General features: G+C 40.2%; 1 protein-coding gene and 1 pseudogene across 1 annotated transcript in view; one reads left to right on the forward strand and one right to left on the reverse strand.

Annotated features, from left to right (window-relative positions):
- Positions 1 to 12,117, reverse strand: part of PLCXD3 (phosphatidylinositol specific phospholipase C X domain containing 3) — a 190,528-nt gene that overhangs the window by 129,551 nt on the left and 48,860 nt on the right. The window lies entirely within an intron of this gene.
- LOC115866498 (uncharacterized protein C1orf53 pseudogene) lies at positions 5,594 to 6,026 on the forward strand (annotated as a pseudogene).

Here is a 12,117-nt window from a genome sequence, read left to right on the forward strand (position 1 = left end):
GTGTATCTTATAACCAATTGTATAAAACATTTGTGGTCTCATCTAAACACCAGTCCCACCTAAAAAAGAACTTGTCATATTGTACTTGCTTCTGCTGCTACGAGATTCACATCTCTGGTATTTGTCTTAGTGTTACCTTTCTATCTCTAATACGTGTTTGCAACTTTTTAGGGATCTTTCCAGGGCTTGCTTTCTGGATGCCAAGGCTCCATGTTTTCCCCAGAATTTAAATAACCATAACACAAGGCTTATATTCCTGACCATGGCAGGTGTCCCTGTACTGCTGTAGCACTATTAGCTGTATTAGCTGTAAGCTTCTCTGAATTGTGCATTGGCATTAACCACTATTAGGCTTGGTTTTCCTTGGGCTTCCTTCTTTTCCACCCATCATAGCATTCACTTTCAGAGCTACCTTCCTCTTCGGATACTTGTCCTGTCAAAGAGAATTAAGCTTTCTAAATCCTTGGAAATGCAACAAAATCAGTGACAACACTTTTTAATGTAAAATTTTTATTAGCAATTTTGCTACAGGCCTTGCTCTAGACACACGCTAGAAATAGCAGTGAGATGATGAAATAAAATGTTTGGGTAAAAATTATATTTACTTCCAGTCTCCACTTTCAAAAGTTTCTCCTTTAGCTTCCACTGGTCATCATTTTTCTAGCTCAGTACCCAGAAAGTGTTCCCAGTCTTAGATTTATGTCTTATGTTTGGGGGAATTCTCAACCATAATCTTTTTAAACTCTATTCCTCTCATTCTCTGTATTTCCTCCTTTCTGAATTTGTAGCACATGTATGTTGGACTTTCTGAATCTTCTATGTCTCCTAGTTCTTCCTTCACATTTTTCTTTTCTATATCTTTGGGCTATGTTCTTCTAGTTCATTAGTCTCCCCTCAACTATTTCCAGTCTTCTACTCAATGCATGTAATTGTGTTTCTCTTTATTTCAATAACTACTAAGTTCTAAGAATTCTAATGGTAATTTTCAATACATCTGCTTTTTTGTTTCATTATCTCTTATTCTTGTTTTATTATCCCCTGTAATTTTCTGGTGTTCCCATTCAATTCTTTATGTTTTAAAAGATATTAAAAGTATTTATTTTATTTTTCAGATTCTTCAATGTTTCCTAAGTTGGGGGATGTAAATAGATTCCTAAGCCTGCTAAACTTATTGCATGTTTTTCATCATATTGACATACTCAGGACCCAGGGAGGTCATCTTTTATGTAAATCCAAAGTAGTTTCATGGAGGCCCCAGCATTGGTGGTGTAGTGCTCAGCATTCAGGCCCTGTTAGGGAAACTCAGATGATGTAATGTTCTTAAACTTCAGTTCCTACTTATGTCCATGGGTTTCTCTCTTTTTTCAAAAAAGTATTTCTACTTGTGGTCTCCAGAGACTTCCCTTTCCCAGAGTTTGAAATATTTATGTGTTTTCTAAATTTTTATAAGTATTTATCCAGTATTTTTTTATGAGTTTGGACCAGATAGGAGAGGATTTGACATGTGCTCAATTCTCGGTTCACCCTTTGAATCAGAAACCTTGTGCTTGGTCTTTGCCTCAGCTTTGCTTTCAACACAATAATCAACCAGGGAAATAAAAAAGAAAATTGAGGTTGAGTAGGGAAGTGACTCACAGTCTCTTTAGAGATATTCAACCACTGCATATTCTAAAATGATGCTCTAAGCAGGCATGGGGACAAGGGAGCATTTGTCTGTGGTCTGAAAACTGGACTGGCCATTACAAACCTCTATTCTTAGCTCTGCTCTTGACGTTTGGAATAGTTTGGGGTAAAAGCTGCTGTCTCAGCTCCCTTATTGATGTTTCTTACTAACCTCAAAAGAACATTCCCCTCAATTCAATTTGAAAATATATCTCTGCTATGAAATTGGCTAAGAGTTTTTAAGCCCCAAATTTTCCTATCCCACAAAAACAAAATGTTGAATTAAAAAAAAAAAAACTACCCAATTAAGTTTTTCCTTCCTTTTCTCCCCTTATCCTTCTACAGACACAAAAGGAAACCCATTATTTTCATGTTTCTCCTTCGATCTCATTAACTGACACTTAAAACAAGTATTGCTCTCTTTCATGCCCTCTTTTTCTAATCTTCTCAAGTGTTGTAGTCTCTAAATAGAATGAAAATTTTAAAAAGAATATGATCTTAAAATACTATGTATAGAATTTAAGGGTCAGAAAATTGTTTTTAAAAATTTCACAGAAAAGTATTTTCAAATGTGTAAGAAAGTTGAGCACTGGACAGAAAAAGCACATCTAAAAAATGCTTATAAAGTTCATAATTAAATCTAGCAATGTGGGAAAAAAATTACACATACTAGAAAAAAATTATTATAGTTTCATTTTTATAAAACTGCAATAATAATTTTTTTAAAAAAACTTACTATCGATTAAATAACAAGTGAGAAGAAATTAGGGTATATTTTCATCTGTGCCATATTAATATATCGTTTTGGTAGGAAAATGTTCTTTCTGTATCATATGTTGTTTTCATTACTTTTCTTGGTGTTGTGAGTCATAAATTCACTTACCATATTCCTTTACTCAATTGAAAGGTCTTAGGTGCCAATAGTTTATCCAGAGTTTCTATTTTTTTAAATGCCTTGCTTCTCTTGGGTGAGATGAAGAATGAGAATCGTAGGACAAAAAGTGATAATGGGCTGATAAGAGCTAGTTTGGAAAGATCTCAACAATGGCCTCTTTGGTGTGATGAAGACAGGTAGCTCTGTCCAATGATATCACTAGCCAAGGCACTTAAAAATACATGATGAGGAATGAATTTAGATTAAATATGTGTGTTTATCTTTATTCGCAATCCAAACTAAAAAAAAAAGAGATGTAAAAATTATAAGAATAATGAGAATATGAAAGGAAACAGAGATATCTGGAAATGAAAAGTAGATGAATTAATTATAAATAATTTAGAAGAGCAGAGGGAACCGAAACCCAAGGGCGTGAAGAGAGTATACTGATAAAAAGAAAGATGACAGAGGGGGAAGATGGCGAAAGAGTAAGACGCAGAGATCACCTTCCTCCCCACAGATACACCAGAAATACATCTACACGTGGAACAACTCCTACAAAACACCTACTGAACGCTGGCAGAAGACCTCAGACCTCCCAAAAGGCAAGAAACTCTCCACGTACCTGGGTAGGGCAAAAGAAAAAAGAATAAACAGAGACAAAAGAATAGGGACGGGACCTGCACCAGTGGGAGAGAGCTGTGAAGGAGGAAAGGTTTCCACACACTAGGAAGCCCCTTCGCGGGCGGAGACTGCGGGTGGCGGAGGGGGAAAGCTTCGGAGCCGCGGAGGAGAGCGCAGCCACAGGGGTGCGGAGGGCAAAGCGGGGAGATTTCCTCACAGAGGATCCGTGCCGACCGGCACTCACCAGCCTGAGAGGCTTGTCTGCTCACCAGCCAGGGCGGGCGGGGCTGGGAACTGAGGCTCGGACTTCGGTCGGAGCGCAGGGAGAGGACTGGGGTTGGCGGCGTGAACACAGCCTGCAGGGGGTTAGTGCACCATGGCTAGTCGGGAGGGAGTCTGGGGAAAAGTCTGGACCTGCCGAAGAGGCAAGAGACTTTTTCTTCCCTCTTTGTTTCCTGGTGCGTGAAGAGAGGGGATTAAGAGCGCTGCTTAAAGGACCTCCAGAGATGGGTGTGAGCCGCGGCTAACAGCGCGGACACCAAGACGGGCATGAGATGCTAACACTGCTGCTGCCGCCACCAAGAAGCCTGTGTGAGAGCACAGGTCACTATCCACACCTCCTTTCCGGGGAGACTGTGCAGCCTGCCACTGCCAGGGTCCCGTGGTCCAGGGACAACTTCCCAGTAAGAACGCACGGCACCACTCAGGCTGGTGCAACGTCACGGCGGCCTCTGCCACTGCAGGCTCGCCCGGCACTCGGCACCCCTCCCTCCCCCCCAGGCCTGAGTGAGCCAGAGCCCCAGAGTCAGCTGCTCCTTTAACCCTGTCCTGTCTGAGCGAAGAACAGACACCCTCAGGCGACCTACACGCAGAGGCGGGGCCAAATCCAAAGCTGAGCCCCTTGAGCTGTGCGAACAAAGAAGAGAAAGGGAAATCTCTCCCAGCAGCCTCAGAAGCAGTGGATTAAAGCTCCACAGTCAACTTGATGTACCCTGCACCTGTGGAATACATGAATAGACAACTAATCATCCCAAATTGAGGAGGTGGACTTTGAGAGCAAGATTTATTATTTTTTTCCCCTTTTCCTCGTTTTGTGAGTGTGTATGTGTATGCTTCCATGTGAGATTTGTCTGTATAGCTTGCTTTCACCATTTGTCCTAGGGTTCTATCAGTCCGTGTTTTTTTTTTTTTTCTTTAAAAAAATTTTTTTCTTAATAATTATTTTAATAACTTTATTTTTTCTTTATTTTATTTCATTTTATCCTCTTTCTTTCTTTCTCCCTTTCTTTCTAATTTTTCTCCCTTTTATTCTGAGCCGTGTGGATGAAAGGCTCTTGGTGCTGCAGCCAGGAGTCAGTGCTGTGCCTCTGAGGTGGGAGAGCCAACTTCAGGACACTGGTCCACAAGAGACCTCCCAGCTCCACATAATATCAAATGGCAAAAGTCTCCCAGAGATCTCCATCTCAACACCAGCACTGAGCTTCACTCAACGATCAGCAAGCTATAGTGCTGGACACCCTATGCCAAACAACTAGCAAGACAGGAACACAACCACATCCATTAGCAGAGAGGCTGCCTAAGATCATAATAAGGCCACAGACACCACAAAACACACCACCAGATGTGGACCTTCCCACCAGAAAGACAAGATCCAGCCTCATCCACCAGAACACAGGCACTAGTCCCCCCCACCAGGAAGCCTACACAACCCACTGAACAAACTTAAGCCACTGGGGACAGACACCAAAAACAACAGAAACTACGAACCTGCACCTGCAAAACGGAGACCCCAAACACAGTAAGATAAGCAAAATGAGAAGACAAAAACACACAGCAAATGAAAGAGCAAGATAAAAACCCACCAGACTTAACAAATGAAGAGGAAATAGGTAGTCTACCTGAAAAAGAATTCAGAATAATGATAGTAAAGATGATCCAAAATCTTGGAAATAGAATATAGAAAATACAAGAAACATTTAACAAGGACCTAGACGAACTAAAGATGAAACAAGCAACGATGAACAACACAATAAATGAAATTAAAAATACTCTAGATGAGATCAATAGCAGAGTAACTGAGGCAGAAGAACGGATAAGTGAACTGGGAGATAAAATAGTGGAAATAACTACTGTAGAGCAGAATAAAGAAAAAAGAATGAAAAGAACTGAGGACAGTCTCAGAGACCTCTGGGACAACATTAAACGCACCAACATTCAAATTATAGGGGTTCCAGAAGAAGAAGAGAAAAAGAAAGGGACTGAGAAGATATGTGAAGAGATTATAGTTGAAAACTTCCTTAATATGGGAAAGGAAATAGTTAATCAAGTCCAGGAAGCACAGAGTCCCATACAGGATAAATCCTAGGAGAAACATGCCAAGACACATATTAATCAAACTGTCAAAACTGGCCCCGCCTCCCACAGGCGGCAGCCATGGCGGCCTGGCAGGTCCCGGGGTCTGCGGGCGCTACACTCGGGAGGCAGCCATCCCCTGCCCCGCCGCCAGAACTGCCCCGAGTCGGAGAAGGATTCCGACAGCGCCTCAGCTTCATCTTCTGCTCCTCTTTGCAGGGAGACCACGGCGGCTCTGGGCCCGACTCACAGGGTGGAACAGAGGGAGCAGCAAGGCGTCCGGCGAGCAAAGAGTTAACAGCGGCAGAGCGTCTCGGAGCTTCACGCAGCCGCCTCCGCGGCTGGCCGGCTGAACTTCGTGGACCCAGCTACCGGCTACATGGTGCTCACCCGGCTGGCCCACTTGCAGAGAGGCAGATGCTGCAGGTCTACCTGCAGACACTGTCCATATGGTCAAGTCAATGTTAAAGATCCATCCAAAAAGAAGCAACTCAATTCACATTTTTATGTTTGAAAAGAATTTCATTTCTGTTCTCCATCTAATTGAGACTTATTAAAAAAATAAATAAAACCTTAATCCAAAAAAAAAAAAAACACCTCAAAACGCAAAGAAACCATATTAAAAGCAGCAAGGAAAAACAACAAATAACACACAAGGGAATCCCCATAAGGTTAACAGCTGATCTTTCAGCAGAAACTCTGCAAGCCAGAAGGGACTGGCAGGACATATTTAAAGTGATGAAGGAGAAAAACCTACAACTAAGATTACTCTACCCAGAAAGGATCTCATTCAGATTTTTTTTTTTTTTGCCGTACGCCGGCATCTCACTGCTGTGGCCTCTCCTGTTGCGGGGCATAGGCTCCGGATGCACAGGCTCAGTGGCCATGGCTCACGGGCCCAGCCGCGCCGCGGCATGTGGGATCTTCCCGGACCAGGGCACGAACCCGTGTCTCCTGCATCGGCAGGCGGACTCTAAACCACTGCGCCGCCAGGGAAGCCCTCATTCACGTTTCATGGAGAAATTAAAATCTTTACAGACAAGCAAAAGCTGAGAGAGTTCAGCACCACGAAACCAGCTTTACAACAAATGCTAAAGGACCTTCTCTAGTCAAGAAACACAAGAGAAGGAAAAGACCTACAATAACAAACCCAAAACAATTAAGAAAATGGGAATAGGAACATACATATTGATAAATACCTTAAATGTAAATGGATTAAATGCTCCCACCAAAAGACACAGACTGGCTGAATGGATACAAAAACAAGACCCATATATATGCTGTCTACAAGAGACCAAGTTCAGACCTAGAGACACATACAGACTGAAAGTAAGGGGACGGAAAATGATATTCCATGCAAATGGAAACCAAAAGAAAGCTGGAGTAGCAATTCTTATATCAGACAAAATAGACTTTAAAATAAAGACTATTAGAAGAGACAAAGAAGAACACTACATAATGATCAAGGGATCAATCCAAGAAGAAGATACAACAATTGTAAGTATTTTTGCACCCAACATAGGAGCACCTCAATACATAAGGAAAATACTAACAGCCATAAAAGGGAAAATCGACAGTAACACATTCATAGTAGGGGACTTTAACACCCCACTTTCACCAATGGACAGATCATCCAAAATGAAACTAAAGAAGGAAACACAAGCTTTAAATGGTACATTAAACAAGATGGACTTAATTGATATTTATAGGACATTCCACCCCAAAACAACAGAATACACATTTTTCTCAAGTGCTCATGGAACATTCTCCAGGATAGATCATATCTTGGGTCACAAATCAAGCCTTGGTAAATTTAAGAAATTGAAATTGTATCAAGTATCTTTTCCAACCACAAGGCTATGAGACTAGATATCAATTACAGGAGAAGACCTGTAAAAAATACAAACACATGGAGGCTAAACAATACACTACTTAATAACGAAGTGATCACTGAAGAAATCAAAGAGGAAATCAAAAAATACCTAGAAACAAATGACAATGGAGACACGATGACCCAAAACCTATGGGATGCAGCAAAAGCAGTTCTAAGAGGGAAGTTTATAACAATACAATCCTACCTTAAGAAAAAGGAAACATCTCGAATAAACAACCAAACCTTGCACCTAAAGGAATTAGAGAAACAAGAACAAAAAAAACCCCAAAGTCAGCAGAAGGAAAGAAATCATAAAGATCAGATCAGAAATAAATGAAAAAGAAATGAAGGAAATGCTAGCAAAGATCAATAAAACTAAAATCTGGTTCTTTGAGAAGATAAAAAAAATTGATAAACCATTAGTCAGACTCATCACGAAAAATAGGGAGAAGACTCAAATCAATAGATTTAGAAATGAAAAATGAGAAGTAACAACTGACAATGCAGAAATACAAAAGATCATGAGAGATTACTACAGCAACTCTATGCCAATAAAATGGACAACCTGGAAGAATTGGACAAATTCTTAGAAATGCATAACCTTCCGAGACTGAACCAGGAAGAAATAGAAAATATGAACAGGCCAATCACAAGCACTGAAATTGAAACTGTGATTAAAAATCTTCCAACAAACAAAAGCCCAGGACCAGATGGCTTCTCAGGCGAATTCTATCAAACATTTAGAGAAGAGCTAACACCTATCCTTCTCAAATTCTTCGAAAATATAGCAGAGGGAGGAACACTCCCAAACTTATTCTATGAGGCCACCATCACCCTGATACCAAAACCGACAAAGATGTCACAAAAAGGGGCTTCCCTGGTAGCACAGTGGTTGAGAGTCCGCCTGCCAATGCAGAGTACACGGGTTCGTACCCCGGTCTGGGAAGATCCCACATGCCGCGGAGCGGCTAGGCCCATGAGCCATTGCCGCTGAGCCTGCGCGTCCAGAGCCTGTGCTCTGCAACGGGAGAGGCCACAACAGTGAGAGGCCCACGTACAACAACAACAACAAAAAAAGATGTCACAAAGAAAGAAAAGTACAGGTCAATATCACTGATGCACATAGATGCAAAAATCCTCAACAAAATGCTAGCAAACAGAATCCAACAGCACATTAAAAGGATCATACACCATGATCAACTGGGGTTTTTCCAGGAATGCAAGGATTCTTCAATATATGCAAATCAAATAACGTGATACACCATATTAACAAACTGAAGGACAGAAACCACATGATCATCCCAATAGATGCAGAGAAAACTTTTGACAAAATTCAATACCCATTTATGATAAAAACCCTCCAGAAAGTAGGCATAGAGGGAACTTTCCTCAACATAATAAAGGCCATATATGACAAACCCATAGCCAACATCATCCTCAATGGTGAAAAACTGAAAGCATTTCCACTAAGGTCAGGAACAAGACAAGGTTGCCCACTCTCACCACTATTATTCAACATAGTTTTGGAAGTTTTAGCCACAGCAATCAGAGAAGAAAAGGAAATAAAAGGAATCCAAATCAGAAAAGAAGAAGTAAAGATGTCACTGTTTGCAGATGATATGATACTATACACAGAGAATCCTAAAGATGCTACCAGAAAACTAGTAGAGCTAATCAATGAATTTGGTAAAGTAGCAGGATACAAAATTAATGCACAGAAATCTCTGGCATTCCTATACACTAATGATGAAAAATCTGAAAATGAAATCAAGAAAACACTCCCATTTACCATTGCAACAAAAAGAATAAAATATCTAGGAATAAACCTACCTAAGGAGACAAAAGACCTGCATGCAGAAAATAATAAGACACTGATGTAAGAAATTAAAGATGATACACATAGATGGAGAGATATACCATGTTCTTGGATTGGAAGAATCAACATTGTGAAAATGACTCTATTACCCAAAGCAATCTACAGATTCAATGCAATCCCTATCAAATTACCATTGGCATTCTTCACAGAACTAGAACAAAAAATTTCACAATTTGTATGGAAACACAAAAGACCCCGTATAGCCAAAGCAATCTTGAGAATGAAAAACGGAGCTGGAGGAATCAGGCTCCCTGACTTCAGACTATACTACAAAGCTACAGCAATCAAGACAGTATGGTACTGGCACAAAAACAGAAAGATAGATCAATGGAACAGGATAGAAAGCCCAGAGATAATCCCATGCACATATGGTCACCTTATCTTTGATAAAGGAGGCAGGAATGTACAGTGGAGAAAGGACAGCTTCTTCAATAAATGGTGCTGGGAAAACTGAACAGGTACATGTAAAAGTATGAGATTAGATCACTCCCTAACACCATACACAAAAATAAACTCAAAATGGATTAAAGACCTAAATGTAAGGCCAGAAACTGTCAAACTCTTAGAGGAAAACATAGGCAGAACACTCTATGACATAAATCACAGCAAGATCCTTTTTGACACACTTCCCAGAGAAATGGAAATAAAAACAAAAATAAACAAATGGGACCTAATGAAACTTAAAAGCTTTTGCACAGCAAAGGAAACCATAAACAAGACCAAAAGACAACTCTCAGAATGGGAGAAAATATTTGCAAATGAAGCAACTGACAAAAGATTAATCTCCCAAATTTATAAGCAGCTCATGAAGCTCAATAACAAAAAAACAAACAACCCAATCCAAAAATGGGCAGAAGACCTACATAGACATTTCTCCAAAGAAGATATACAGATTGCCAACAAACACATGAAAGAATGCTCAACATCATTAATCATTAGAGGAATGCCAATCAAAACTACAATGAGATATCATCTCACACCAGTCAGAATGGCCATCATTAAAAAATCGAGAAACAATAAATGCTGGAGAGGGTGTGGAGAAAAGGGAACACTCTTGCACTGCTGGTGGGAATGTGAATTGGTACAGCCACTATGGAGAACAGTATGTAGGTTCCTTAAAAAATTACAAATAGAACTACCATATGACCCAGCAATCCCACTACTGGGCATATAACCTGAGAAAACCATAATTCAAAAAGAGTCATGTACCAAAATGTTCATTGCAGCTCTATTTACCATAGCCAGGAGATGGAAACAACCTAAGTGTCCATCATTGGATGAATGGATAAAGAAGATGTGGCACATATATACAATGGAATATTACTCAGCCATAAAAAGAAACGAAATCGAGTTATTTGTAGTGAGGTGGATGGACCTAGAGTCTGTCATACAGAGTGAAGTAAGTCAGAAAGGGAAAGACAAATACCGTATGCTAACACATATATATGAAATCTAAGAAAATAAAAATGTCATGAAGAACCGAGGGGTAAGACGGGAATAAAGACACAGACCTACTAGAGAATGGACTTGAGGATATGGGGAGGGGGAAGGGTAAGCTGTGACAAAGTGAGAGAGTGGCAGGGACATATATACACTACGTAAAATAGATAGCTAGTGGGAAGCAGCCGCACAGCACAGGGAGATCAGCTTGGTGCTTTGTGACCACCTGGATGGGTGGGATAAGGAGGGTGGGAGCGGGGGAGATGCAAGAGGGAGGAGATATGGGAACGTATGTATTAGTATAACTGATTCAATTTTTCATGAAGCAGAAACTAACACACTATTGTAAAGCAATTATACTCCAGTAAAGATGTAAAAAACAAACAAACAAAAAAAGAAAGACAGTCATTCCACAGAACCCTGAAAAAGCATAAGGTTCAGAAGCACAAGTATCTTGGAAGATGCAATGAGGAGACAAGTTGGAAATGAAGGTAACATTAGTCAAAACTCTATGAATCAGAGTAGTTAGGTCTCTTCCTTCCTCCGATACAGCCGGGCAAGGTTTCCACCCCACAGTGGAGGAAGAACAAAGACTGCTCTGGAGGAATGGATCTAGGAGGGACATGCGTATGGTGGAAACTGAAGGTGGGAAAATGTCACTCAACAGTGGGAATCCCAACTCCCTTACTGGTCTAGTTCCCCTAATGTTAGAAGCCTAAACAGACAAAAGACTAGAATATTCTTTTCTGGATAACCTGCAGAGCTTCTGAGGAAAAAAAACAATAAATTCTTCCACAAAACGAGCAGGGAAGATGTCTACCTCGGTGAACAGACGTGCTACCATCTGATCACCTTGGAGTGAATCCTAAGAGTTGATAAATGAACTTCATCCCTAAGCCTCCAACATATATCATCATCATCATCATTATCATCATCGAACTTACAATAAATCTCTTTGCGCTTTCATTTGTAAATATGAGTGGACATCCAAGATCACCAGATATTTGAATGAAGTCTCCAGCATGAAAGAGAGGGACTCAAAACAAATGAGCAAAGGAATCTCTAAGGACACAGACTAATAAGACTTTATATTGTAAAGAAACAGATAAACAAACAAACAAAAAAACAGGAAGGAAACTAGTAAAAAAGCAAAAAGGAAAATTTTGGAGTCCTAAAAACATAAAGTTTATAGATTGAAAGGGCCACCGATTACCCAACAAAATGAATGAATAAAAGGAAATCATCATCAGAGCTCAAAACTCTAGAGATAAAGAGGAGTTCCTAAGAGGTTACAGAGGTTATTTACAAACAGGTCATACACAGGAAGTCAAATGACATTTTATTTCTTAAAAGTAACATTGATGTTAAAGATAATGCTTCCAAAATTCTGAGTTAAAACAAAATTCCATACCTAGC

This window comes from Globicephala melas, chromosome 3 (assembly GCF_963455315.2).
Source record: "Globicephala melas chromosome 3, mGloMel1.2, whole genome shotgun sequence".
NCBI classification, from domain to species: domain Eukaryota; kingdom Metazoa; phylum Chordata; class Mammalia; order Artiodactyla; family Delphinidae; genus Globicephala; species Globicephala melas.